At 37.3% G+C, this 14848-nt stretch overlaps 1 non-coding gene across 1 annotated transcript; it reads left to right on the forward strand.

Moving 5' to 3' along the window:
• Nucleotides 1–7798: 7798 nt before the first annotated feature.
• Trnak-cuu lies at nt 7799–7871 on the forward strand. Its single transcript has one exon. It is a non-coding gene; the product is annotated as a tRNA-Lys (tRNA).
• The last annotated feature ends 6977 nt before the right edge of the window (nt 7872–14848 follow it).

Genomic DNA, 14848 nt, shown 5'->3' on the forward strand with positions numbered 1-14848 from the left:
TTCATTTGTGCTCTATCGATCTTTTCGTGATGATGTATAGCCTATAACCTTCCTCAATAAATAGGCTATCTACTAACACTGAAAGAATTTTTCAAATCGAACCAGCACTTCCTGAGATTAGCACATTCAACCAAACATACAGACTCTTCTTCTCTGTTATAATGTTTGTATAGAAATGTTTTGGAATAATAATGTACCTAATCATATAATGGAGACATAGCCTAAATTTAAAACTAAAATAAATTATTGTTTACTAGCCTTTTCGCCGCGGCTTTTAAAGGAAAATTAGACAGACCTAGTTGTCATTAAGTATTCAATAGTCATACATAACCGACGGGCGACAGCTGCTCAGTCAACACGCGACGAAATTTGTCGTTAGCACTGTTTGGTCTTAGCATTGCAAAGCGCGGTCAGACGGTTACGTACGCGCCCCAGTTATGTTTAATTACAAGTACTCAAGCTAATTGCTCCCAATTGTTTTAACATAGGGTTTAGCGGATTTTGAAGCTTCTTATGTTTGTATAAGGACTAGTGACTAAACTTGACCAAATTTCAAACGTATATGCGTTTGAAGATGTAGCAAATTAATGGAGGATTTAACCGCTAGGTGGTTTTTATGTCACAGCAGGCAGCTGGAGCTGTGGTTCGCATGATGGTAAGGGATCACCACCGCCCATGAACCTCACCATATGAAACACACTAGCATGTTACCAATTCACGCCGGTTTCCTGTGGGGGTTCGGTACCTCAGTATCTCCCCGTACGAACTGGCCCAATTCGTGCCGAAGTGTGCTCGACTCCCAAATTAAAAAACGATAAATTAATCCACATTAACAAACAGTATTATAATCCATACAATCGTGCAACAAAGGCGTTTAAATATTAGATGGATCGATCTTCCGGGGAATATAAAAGCGAGACGCGGGAGGAACCAGCCCGAGCTACATACGCTGTGTTTTTAGCAGCTCGGGACATTATTTAGGGGCTGCCGCGCGTATGTTTTAATGTTTATAGGTATCTTATATTACTATACGTATATATAGGATAATAAGTGATATGTTATTGCTTTGATTGAATGGTACATACTATTTGAACTGTGAGAGATTACATTATGCGTCGGGACACGATTTCGGGGTTGCCGCGCGCATGTGTTAATGTAGTTTTCATCATAACTATATAGTCAACTAGCGATCCGCCACAGCTTCGCCCGTGGTAATATCCCGTGGTCTATCAATAAATGGACTATCTAACACTGAAAGAAATTTTCAAATCTGACCAGTTTTTGATATTAGTGCGATCAAACAAACAAACAATCTCTTCAGCTTTATCATATGAGTACAGATTAGATTTTATAAATTATTACGAATGCCAGTCTCCCCGTGACCACGCTCGCTGTAAAGTGTTCGAAACATCGGGTTATTAATATAATAAATATGTCGCGTTTAAAATCCGTGAAAAAGTATGTAATTTCTAAATGTATAATACTCGCGTAAAATCAAACACAAGTAAATACTATGTTCGCTTTAAAAGAAGTATTAATTTAATCACAAAAATCAAGGAGAGTTCTCCTTGATTTTTGTATATTTTATATACATTTGTATATAAATCTTTAACATAACAAACATACGGGTCAAAGCATCATCGTCGTTTATTCATGCATTTTACGCTGTGATGACTTAGCGTAAAACACAAAAGAAATTTCACCTTTATCATCATAGTGAAAGGATTTATTATCGTGTGTTAAGAAGAGCCAGTTAGGCATTGTAAAGACGAGCGTATCGAGTGCTATACAGTTAGTTCTAATAATTAGAACGAAACGTTAATCGTGTGTTTGTTCGTTTGTTAGGTGTGTGAAATATTGTTTTTTTTTAATGTCACAGACGGCAATGGAGCTGGTGGGATCTCTGGTCGTAAGTATGTAAGCGCTACCACCGCCCATGAACATTTGGAGAGGCATAAGGTCCATTGCAGACCTTATGGCCTCTACAAATGGATAGCTAACTTTAAATTGGGAAGGGGTTAAGAAAGGATTGGCGAGAGGAATAAAGGAAAAGACTCGGAAGGGTAAGGAAAAGGATATGGGCCTCCGGTAATTTAGAATTATGTATAGATGACGAGAGAAGTCGGGAGACGGGAAAGTGGTGTCCCAGCGCACCGTGGCCCATTCACTTATGCAGCTCGACGGAACACAGTCGGGTTTTGGTCGCTGGGAATCCGACTTAACCCATGACCTCTTCCCCGGGGGACGTGGATATCTATGCATGATTTCCCCACAAAAAGGGCACCTAACTGTACGCCTAATTACTAAATAGTTAGTACATAAACTATACATTCTTTGTTAGAAATAATTTCGCTTTAAATTTAATATCCTTTATAATTATTCTCTTCTACAAAGGTTGTACTTACCGATAAATAGTTTGGACATCGGTTTCTCTTTGCATCAGAACTAAAGTAGTGGGATTTTAAAACATAACCATACAACAGCGTAATGCATATATATACGTATTACATACCCTTATGACGTAAGAAATAGTGTTTGGATTTAGTTTTGGTAATAGTTATGTAGGTAGTCTTAAAAAATAGGCCGATAGGATAAAGAATCGAGGCACTTAATGAAACAGCTGACTAAGATTACTACAACATATAGGTATATAGTACCTGGATGATGACTGGTATTTTTTTTCATTCGCCAAAAAATAGTATTATTATTCGCCAATAGATGTCAGGAAGAGTCATAATAAATTAGGACTACTCAAACGCTGCCTATTTGTTAAAAAAGTAAGTTTAAGTCGATAAAACACGAATAAAGCACGAATATGACATTTTCTAAAAAAGATTCCTAGCTAGATCGATTTATCGCCCCCGAAACCCCCTATATACTAAATTTCAATTAATTTGTTTTAATTTGTTTAAAGATATAAGATATGACATGATATACCTTAACATTGACGACACAATTATTAGGTGAAACAGCTCCATCGAATAAAGAAATCCCATTACACACTGTCGCATCGATAACATTGAATAATCATAACCGGTTTAGAACCGGTTTCGGTGCTGTGTTATTAAAATATATTATCCATATTAATAATAAAGCGTTCTACGCATATTTAAACTAGTGGAAAGTGGAAAGTCGGCGCGTCAGCAGTGAAACTTAAGAGGCCTCACATTGAATTGTAAATTTTGAGCTGTTCATTTTTGACCAAGTTGAAGGGTGTGGTATAATATACTTTATGTTGTTGCATGTTGATTGTACTTACTGCGTTTTAGAGTTTTAGATTTTTTAGATAAAAACGTTTTTCGTGTGTTTTTTATGTATGCAATAGATATGTTAGTATTTATAAAACGTAAATGCAGATTTATAATTGAGCAATCTTATTTGAAAGTACTGTAACTACGTACTTAAATAAAAAAATATTAAAAACTGTCCATCCGTTAAGGCGGTAGCGGCAAACGTCTCCTGTAACCACGGACGATTTTATCGATTGATAAATAATGTGGAAAGAGAATTTACTTTGAATTTACTCTTTCTTCATAAATGTAGGAAGAGTAAATTATGAATCTGTCCGTTTAAAGTGGGTCAAAATCGAGTCTAAAGCAGTCGGATACATACGAACCTATAAAGATACAGGTGAAGCTAATAAAAGTGTGTTAATTAAAACACATACCTCTATACTACGCTGGCCGCACAATCTTAACATTTGGGCTTGGTTAAAGGTCAGGCTATGAATCAGGGCCACACCCTATCGGCTTAGCCCTTATTTGGGCAAAGGGTGCTTTATAGGTCACTGCAATATTTATACTTTTGGCTTATTTTATTTATTTATTATATTTTATTGTGCTGCTATAAAAACAGACCTTAAAAATAAAAATACTTAAAACTAGACCATCACAGAGGGCGACCTCATCACTAGTGGATAACCCGTGAGCGTAGAACCGAGGGGACCTGGGTTCGATTCCCGGTGTGGGCTCATAAGAAAATGTCTCGGTCGGGCAGGACACAGAAGTCACCAACTTGTCCATAAAGAAAATCGATCAGTGAAACATTTGTATATCATCTGCTCCATACCACGCTAGGGGTTTCGGGACTTTGTATCCCTTAACAGGAAGTGAGAAACAACGAGGCGCGTCTAAATAGTAGGTACTTAATAAATAATGTTCCATTTTATATCAGAAGCACAATCATATGATTGCAATGAACTAGTAATGACTCTCTGGTATTGTCGCCTTGACCTATAAACGAGTGACGCAGTGCGAAATGGGAGCAACTGTTATAATATTGTAGCATTGTGGAGTGTTATAATACTAGACAATTATTATTAACAAGATGCTCGTCCCGGCTCCGCCCGGATATCGTGATTCCTGTTTTATCCTAAGGAGGCATTTGATTGGGATAGTAGTAGTAGTAGTACAGTATCACCCATATAAACTCATACAAATAATATGAAGTTACGAGATGCTTCATTCCGGACGAAAGTAGTAAAACAAAAAAATCTCTCCAAAAAATCGCTCCGTTGCGACGTGAAAGACGAGCAAACAAATTCTATCGCATTTCAAATATTTCTAACGATATCCAAATATGCCCTTCACAGTAATATGTATATACTTTTGTATCACACATTTGTCCCGGTGCGAATGCGCTGCTATTCCCGGGGTGTGGTCACCTTGACCCACATGGAAGGAATGACGCATTGCGAAACGGGGATTCGTATTTACGACATGACCCTCGATATATATATATACTAGCTGCACCCGGCAAACGCTGTTCTGCCTTACTCTTATCATTTAGGGGTGTGAAAAATAGATGTTAGCCGATTCTCAGACCTACCCAATATGCTTACCAAATTTCAGAGGAATCGGTCAAGCCGTTTCGGAGGAGTATAGAGACTAACATTGTGACACGAGAATTTTATATATAAGATACATATATGATTATCGCCGGCTTTTCTTCTGATTCTTTCTTTTATGTCAAAGCGGACAACTGAGCTTGTGGTTCGCCTGATGGTAACTGATCACCACCGCCCATGCACATTACGCTACCCGCTTTTAAGGGGTAAGGGATAAGGAAATGATTGATGACATTGGAAAGAAGGACAGGGAAGGGTCAGGAAGAAAACGGGCCTCCGCAGATAGAATGCAGATAGCTGCGTTCTTCTATGTGGAGGCCCCGAGCCATCGAGCTACGATCCTGGGTCATGTCGGTCTCCTTTTTTTTATGTTACAGTCGGCAATGGAGCTGTCGGAACGCCTGATGGTAAGCGCTACCACCGCCCATGAACATTTGGAGAGGCGTAAGGTCCATTGCAGACCTTACGCCTCTACAAATGGATTACCGACTTTTTGGGAAGGGATTAAGAAAGGATTGGCAATAGGAGTAAAGGAAAGGACTGGGAAGGGTAAGGAAAAGGATATGGGCCTTCGGCTCCCCCACTCACCGAACAAAAACACACCAGAATGCTATTTCACGCGGGTCTTCTGTGGGGGTGTGGTACTTCCCCGGTGCGAGCTGGCCCAATTCGTGCCGAAGCGAGCTCGACTCCCACAATTTAAATTGCATTGTCATTATCATTGTAATATCATTGCAATCGGTCCAGTAGTTTTTGCGTGAAAGAGCATCAAACACACACATCCTTACAAACATTCGTATTTATAATATTAAGTAGGATAGTAGGATGAGAAGTTAATAGGCTGCTTTAACTCAAATTCAGCACAAATCAAACAAATTTATCGCAATCATACCGCGAATCATTCTTCGAATATAAAATCACGAATGGTTTGTGTGGAATCAGATGTGGGATGATTAATTTCCCTGCATTATTTGTCTTTTAACACCCGACTCGATGGATTTTTCAAATAAATGTGTTTTTGCCCTTATATATCACAGGTTACGATAGTTTCCGTGAAATGGGGTGAGTGCGACGTTATTCACAGCCACGCGTGGACTTCCCGGTATAATCGCGTGAAGAATTAATTCTATGAGAACAATAAATGGACTAAGAGGACTAAGTTTTTTTCGTGTACTAACATAAATTAACATGAACAGGGGAAATGACAATAAACTCATTAAAATGTTGCAGTGGCTGTGAACTTTTGGATTATTTTATTTTATTGAGTCATGTAAGAATTATATGTGAATCGAATATAAGAGAAGTCTGGCAACTTCTCATATTCGTAATATAATAAAGTTTTATTTATAATCAAAATCAGCAATACAACGCAACAGCGCTGTCTAGATAACAATCTATCCAATTGTACAAACATCACCCTAATCGATAAATTTTTTCTTTCATGTCCATGTAAAATAATGGAATAAAGATGTAATATTAACATATCTAATGAGAAAATAGAAAAATTGTATATATAATTGATAGCACATCTCCATACCAAAAATAAATAAATTATTCCAATGTTCTAATACGCGAAATGTAATAAATATTGGTATTTATCTCATGACTAGTGTTTTTTTTTCTAAATCGACTTGTCTACTCGTCTGTACCAGACGCCACTCTGTCGCGACGGTCGCCTAGACGCATGACGTCATCCCACCCCTAGCTACCCTGTCAGGGTTGCGATCTGTTAAGTTCTAAGAGTAAGTATAAATGATTTTATATATTCAATAACATCTGTAATTTGTAACTTAATTAGTTTCGATTTGAAAAATTATTTCAGTGTTAGATAGGCCATATATTGAAGAAGGTTAATGGCTATATATGTACCACGGGCGAAGCCGGGGCGGACCGCTAGTAATTAATATGTCTGCTAAATTTAATAAAACAGTGACATACTATGTAACAGACTAGCTTGCCGCCCGTGCTTTTATATTTACTGCAAAGAGTTTTAATTTTTTCTTTATGGTAATATTCGGTTCAGCACAAAAACGTATGAATTTATACAATACAGCAAACTTACAAACTTTCGCGTTTATAATATTAATAAGACGGTAAGATTTTCTTTCCGATAAAATATGCTTAATATATTTACCGTAAAGAAGAAAATCCGATGCAATAATTTTGCTGAATTCGGTTAGAACTATACGCATGGCAGCCCTACCCCCGTCCAGGGGGCGGTAGGTGAGACAATAATAGTCTGCCGCGCACTTCCGGGGTTTTATAGTGTATATTTTTTTAAACTATGTCTCGTGCCTGCCGATGCGTTGCGGTGGATTGTTCTTAATTCAAATTTCCAATTTTGTATTGTCCGTTTTAATGGAACTGACGTTTGAGATTAATTGCGGATGTTAATTAAAAAAAAAATAATAATGAAATTATCGTCGAGTGTTGGAAACTAGTTTTAAAATGGACTGGAAATTATTTATTATTAAAAACAGAATATAGATCTCCTCCTCAAATATAAAAACATAAAATACAAGAAAAAGAATAAATAAAAATCTTTATTGTATTGTCAAAACATTACTTATATATCACATAACAATGTACAGTGTACTCTCTTAAATTAGAAAATTATATTTTAGATTTATTAATGCGTTTAGAGTTTAATCTCGTTAAATTAAGTCATCATGTTTGAAAATGTTAAGATTTTTTTTAATAATTAAAGTTTACCTGCTAAAGGCCCAAAGCTTCCATTAAGGTAATGAAGACAAAACATATAATAAAAACTCAAGACTGTATAGAAAACATAAACATACTATAACACAATAAAAAAATATAAAAATATTAGTAGTCAATTGCCAGATATAAGATCAATTCAATATATTGCTCTGCCAGATACAAATTAAAAAAAAAAATCTTTTAACACGGACATGACAATATGTTTTTAATATTTTCGTAGGGTAAGACATAGCCCGGCTAGCTCAGTCGGTAGAGCATGAGACTCTTAATCTCAGGGTCGTGGGTTCGAGCCCCACGTTGGGCGATAACTTTTTTTTTATTTTTCGTATTTTTTATTATTACATTTGTATGTTTATAGAATTTTCTATGTTTTTTATTTAGTGCACAGTATAATACAAAGTTTTTTATGATTCATATGCCAACTTAGTTGTTTTGTATAACTGTTCTCAGTTATATAAGGATTACCTATATAATTGAAGTCATCAATACTTATCATTCATTAAACTTCGTTTGGTTGGTTTTGAAACTCGACGTAGCTTTTAAAATCTAATGTCATTTCTGTTAAAAAACTAAATTAACCTTTAAATTGCCTGAACTAGACCATATTAAAATGTGACCACATTGCATGCACCAGACTAACAATGAAAAAAGTTATTTTTTTATACATATATATGACTGTATACATAAGTATCGTCTTATAATTTAAAATAAAATTTTCCCAGTACTTTTCTCGTAACATCTTTCTTTTGCTCATCAAATTCACTTAAATATCTCATCCTACGCATTGCATATGCATAGGAAGAGATCGCTACCTAGCGATAAGACCGCCGTTTGGACATGTATTTTTACATGTTTTTCTTTTATTGTACGGTCTCTCTGTATTTCTCTATATTCTGTGTGTTTAATAAATTATTAAATAAATAAATAAAAAAGATTCGTACAAATCGGTCCACCCAGTATAAAATTATAGACGTAACTAACACAAAAAAAAAATACATTCGACTCGATAACCTGCTCTTTTTTTTGAGTCGGTTAAAAAAATACATACGTCTCCTGTATTTTCAAAGTATGTATTTCGTTATGCAGCCAAATTCGTTCTCAGCGCTGACCACATGCTGTGTTTGTAACGTTTTTAGCTTCCCGACGTAAATTTATTATAACCGCGTGTTATCAGAATGTTATTAATGGGCTACGGATGATTTTAGACCGCCTCCTTGGTACAGTGGTTAACGCGTGAGCGTAAGACCGAGGGGTCTGGGGTTCGAATCCCGGTGGGGACGCACAAAAAAAAAATGTCTCGGTCTGGCAGGACACAGAAGGCTGATCACCTACTTGTCCGTAAAGAAAATCGATCAGTGAAACAGATGCATATCATCTGCCCCATACCCCAGTAGGGGACACGGGACTTCACTTTTTATGGATGATTTTAATGTAGGTACCTATAGGCACCGCTTTATGGTGGATGTTCCATATACCCGGACTAAGCGGTTCGACTCTAGATTTTTTTATTCGTACCGCAAGGGACTGGAACGTGCTTCCTGAATCTGTGTTCCCTGACGGGTATAATCTGGGGGTCGGGTTTAAAAGTCGAGTGAACAGGTATCTTCTAGGCAAGCGCGCTCCATCTTAGACTACATCTACGCTTACCAGCAGGCGAGATGGTAGTCAAGCGCTTCCCTATCACACGATAAAAAAAGAAACCTACTATAAGTATAAAATGCTTTACTTTTGTGTATGTGTACACTATGTTATGTCACTTACTCTTTTGCAGAGTATACGTTAGGAGATTGTTTAATCCTGACGATCCGTATCAGGATAACAAGATAAAGTCGTGAAATTATTGTTCTGTCAGTGGAGAGCATCGTTGGCAATGGAGCTGGTGGGTCGCCTGATGGTAAGCGCCACCACCGCCCGTGAAACTTTGGAGAGGCGTAAGCTCGATTGTAGACCTTAGGCCTCTACAAATGGTTTGGCGACTTTAAATGTTTCTTTCTTTCTTTCTTTCTTTCTTTCTTTCTTTCTTTCTTGCTAAATTGGGAAGGGGATTAAGATAGGATTGACGAGAGAAATAATCGAAAGGTCTGGGAAGGGTAAGGAAAAGGATATGTTCCAGCTTGTCATCGATAAGTGTGCAGAGTTTGAATGAAATCTGCCTGTTTAAAGTGGTTAAAAATCCAGTCTAAATTGAGTTTACATACAAACGTACAGGCGAAACTAATAAAAACGTGTTTAAAAGCACGTTTTTTGTGATGACATATCCTACTAATATTATAATTGCGAAAGTTTGTTAGGATGTGTGTGTGTTTGTTGTTTTTTCACGCAAAAACTACTACAAAACTACTGAAGCGATTGCAATTAAATTTGGTACGTAGACAACTGGACAATTGGAATAACGTATGGGCAACTTTTTATCCCGACATTCCTACGGGATACGGACTTACGCGGGTGTGAAACCGCGGGGCGCAGCTAGTTAAATATAAAATGAATATACATTGAACTGCGTCCTTACTATTTTATGTGTGAAAGTACACTGTCGTCCAATCTTTTCTTCGCGCCTAAATCACTGTCACGCTGGTAATAAGCTGCGAATTTATCAAATATTTCGTATATCAAAAAATATACATTCCCGTTCCGCCATTAATTTGCTGTGTGACATACGAAGACGTGTTTAGACTTTTAATGTAGGGTTGTCACAACTCAGTGTTCGCTTTTATCAAACTTTCCTTTTTAAATTTCTTCAATTATGTAGGTACCCACATATAGCATACATATATGATATTTCACATATAGTATTTATAAATTAATCTGCTTAATTCTTGGAAATGCTTGTATCGTTACAGCTTCTTATCTTACTTCACCCATTGGTGATACATATTGACCGTATCACCACGTGTATTGCTTTAGATCTTTCGATTTAAATAAAAATAAATTCACAAATGTGTTGCTAAGCGTAGAACTCGTGAACGGCTCGACCAATGCCGCTATTTTTTAAACGTTTTTGTCTAGGAACATTGAACGTTCTTATGGAGACGAAAAATGCACCACGGGTGAAGCCGGGCCGGAGCGCTAGTTATACTATATCTTCGTACTTTAATGTAGGTAATATTAAAAAGAGGTAGTGCGTTCGAGGCGGTGGTTGGCCTTGTAAGATTTCTACAAGTTGGCAGCCCTGGCATTTCTGCGGCAGTGAAAATAAGAATCGTAATGCCGGCCTCGGTGCGATCTCAAAATAAAGTGTCGCTTTCGTTGTCGTGCGAAATGACAGTATTATGATTTGTATACGTATGTGCTGTAAAGGTCAAATTCGAATGCCATTATTATTTTTAACAAAAAAAACTGTCAACTGGAACTGGACTAAAATTTTATGGGATCACATGGCAAGCGTCAGCTTTGAAATAAAACGAGATTCATAGAAATCGGTTCGGTAAAAGGTTATGAGGTAACGAACACAAAAAAATGCATCGTCCTCCTTTTTTGAAGTGGGTCGGGTAAGACACGATGCTTGTTCATGTATTCATCCACTAGCTGGGCCCCGCGGTTTCACCCGCGTAAGTCTGTATCCCGTAGAAATATCGGCAAAAAAGTTGCCTATATGTTATTCCAGTTGTCCAGCTATCTACGTACCAAATTTCATTGCAATCGGTTCAGTAGTTATTCCGTGAAATAATAACAAACACACACACATCCTCAAAAAACTTTCGCATTTATAATCTTTCAAGTCTTTTTTATAATTAAGAAGTATCTACTTCTTACACACAATACGCCACAAATCACATACGTCACTGATTCAACGTCAACCATTAAACATGGCCGCCGCTAATTGACAGTTAACGGAAATGACAATGAACTTGGCGGGAAGGTGAATTGTTTATTTTTTTAGTCACTTATGAAGCGCGTACGCTTGTACTATACGTAAAGTGGCCAGGTAAAAAAAGCAAAAGAAGATATATTCGGGACTAGCGGTCCGCCCCTGCTTCGCCCGTGGTACATATATCCTTCTATAGCCTTCCTCAATAAATGGGCTATCTAACACTGAAAGAATTTTTCAAATCGGACAAGTAGTTCCTGAGATTAGTGCGTTCAAAAAAAAACTTTTCAGTTTTATAATATTCGTTTAGATTTAATACGTGCGACGCCGCAGGTAAAAGCTAGTTTGACCATAAGTAGCAATACAACGCATACCGTTATCTCGAGGTTCGATGTCTGACCCCTAGCGGTTAGGTCACAATGTATTTTTTCTCCATTTAATAGGTACCGTATTTTACTCTATTGAATATCGTACGAAGCCGGGCTACATGAACTTGTAAATTGTATGTGGCAGGTTTTAAAATTATGTTATTTCCTACTAATATTATAAATGCGAAAGTTTGTCAGGATGGATGTATGTGTATGTGTATGTGTATATATATTTGTTGTTCTGTCACGCAAAAACTACTGAATCGATAGCAATGAAATATGGTACGTACGTAGATAGCTGGACAACTGGAATAGAACATAGGCAACTTTTTATCCCGATATTCCTACGGGATACAGACTTACGCGGGTGAAACTGCGGGGCGCAGATAGTAGTTAATCTTTTAGAAATTAGTAATGAGAGAAAATGCATATTTCTATCATAGCGAGGCCATGTGAAGTGATTTTTAACAATAGCAAAATTCGTTACGAATGCCCCATTGTAGTTCACTAAGTGATCGTCGGTACTGGGTGATAGGATACTTTTTATCCCGATTAAATGCTCCGTTGGCATAAAACGGGAATCATGATATCCGAGCGGAGCCGGGACGGGCGTCTAGTCATACTAATCCTACTAATATTATAAATGCGAAAGTTTGTAATGATGTGTGTATTTGTTGCTCTTTCACGCAAAAACTGTTGAACCGATTACAATGGAATTTGGTACGTAGACAGCTGAACAACTGGAATAACAATTAGGCAACTTTTTATCCCGATATTCCTACGGGATACGGACTTACGCGGGTGATACCGCGGGGCGCAGCTAGTGTTATATAAGACAGTAGCAACGTCGTGTATCCCGCGAGTAGAGTAATGGAGCTATATCCTACAATCATAAGTTATATGGGGGATCCATATAGCTCCGACCTCATTACAGATGTGGTGATTACGCATTTTTATTAGCTAAACTTTAAACAGGGCAGGCGTGTACTCTCGTATGTTTGCGGCTTGGGCCCTGTAAGCTCTTGGGGCTCTTAATATTAATGAAAGAAATGCGTTTGTTGGCGCAATAGTATGGGGTTGTATAATGCTAATTAGGATAATCATGAGAAAGTTTTTTAAGTTCTACGCCAGTATTATTTTTAAATAAAAAGGAAAATTGTTGAATTTTTTTACGCAAAAACCACCGGTATGCGTCTTAGTTAGGCTTAGGTACATATACCACGGACGAAGCCGGGGCGAACACATTGTCACTACTCATTACATAGTATAAAACAAAGTCGCTCTCTCTGTCCCTATGTCCCCTATGTATGCTTAAATCTTTAATAACTCATTTTGATGGGGTTTCTTTTAATAGATAAAGTGATTCGAGAGGAAGGTTTATATGCAAAATATCATCTATTAAACTACTCCGAATTAACACGTGCGGAGCCGCGGTTAAAAGCTAGTATACTATAAATGTGAAAGTGTGTGTGTCTGTTCGACATTGCAACGGAGCGCTTTTGTGGTATGTGTATTGTGTCTGGATTTAGGAGGCAAACGGCCTGTTTTACGCTAAAGGTAAAAGGCAGCAGTCGATGCGCCTGATATTCTGATATCCTCGAATCGCCACCATGATGTACTTAACGTCTTAATACCCACGGCTACGTGTTATCTTGCTGAAAAGCGTTCGTATTTTGAATGATATAAGACTTTAATCCGCCTGTATATATGAATCATCCGTTAATTTCTAAATCGGGGCCTCTAATTGCTTCTAGTCCAATACTGGGTAAATGAATAGCTTGAAGTTAACACGGACTGATTAGAAAGTGAAATGGCATCATCTTATTATGTACATTGTGTGATGTATATATGTGGGGGCGTGTGTCCGTGAGCGTTACCGGTTTTTGTGATTTTAATATGTTTTATAACCGCTTTCCTTGTATGTGGGGGTGTGTGAATTCAATTATATGTCATTTAAACAAACCATTTCACTATCTATGTCCGACTCTTAAATGCAAGGAATTCTGAAGATAACTACCACAATATTCCTTCAGTCCATGATGTATATTACCGGCATAGCAAGAAATAATAAAATTTCGTGGTTAAGCAATGTTCAGCGCGGTCATTAATTGGATGGGTGACAAATATACGGAACCTTTAGTGTCGCCAGTCCGACTCGCACTTGACCGATCGTTTCTTTGTTTTTAAATACTCCTTTACGCTATTTTTTATCACTTTTCGACATTTTAATTAATTCTAATAGAATTGATAAAGTATTGTTATTACATTTTTTATAAGCCTCAAAGGTTTCAATGTAACTTGATTGCAGGGAATGCGGTCTGGGTTAAACCTGATATCAGTCGTAAGGCGAAGCCTCCGCAGCCGGTGGCCAAACACGCGATCCGAATGGTATTCATATCAATTAGTTAGTTATATTGTATCATATACAGAGCATACTGATCGAAATACTATAGAAAATTTAAAGGTGGCCTATTTCCTTCTCCTCGTCCTTCCCAGTCCTTTCTTTCTATCCAGTCATCAATCCTTTTCTTATCCCTTAAAAGCGGGCAGTGCCTTCTCAGAGGTCTCTCTGAGCCTCTGCGAATGTTCACAAGCGGTGGTGATCGCTTACCATCAGGCGAACCAACAGCTCAGTTGCCCGCTATGACATGGAAAAAAAAGATTATGCTCATAAGTAGATTTCCTCTGCCTAGGAAATTCCCATGGGAATGAGATGTTTCACAGCGCTAAAAAGCAGTCTATGTCACTCTCTAGCCTCCCAACTATGTCTAGATACAAAGATCGTATCATTAAATCGCTCCGTTGCGACGCGCACGGAAGACAAACATACGGTAGAAGCGACTTTACGAATTGGTGGTGGTTTTTAAAATCGCTATTTATTTATTTATTTATTTATTTATTTAAATAAAGGCTTACCAACTAGATACATAATTTCTTGTTAAAACTATTAAAACATTAAACTATACATCAACACATTAGTACTTATGTATCTAAATTACAGGTAGGCACAGCTTTACCAGCATTTGAAATAAAAATAAAATATAGTTTAAAAAAACTAAAAAACACGCTTTTCAAGCACATCAAACTAAAAACTATAAAATAATT

Source organism: Zerene cesonia, unplaced genomic scaffold, assembly GCF_012273895.1.
Source record: "Zerene cesonia ecotype Mississippi unplaced genomic scaffold, Zerene_cesonia_1.1 Zces_u001, whole genome shotgun sequence".
Taxonomy (NCBI): Eukaryota; Metazoa; Arthropoda; class Insecta; order Lepidoptera; family Pieridae; genus Zerene; species Zerene cesonia.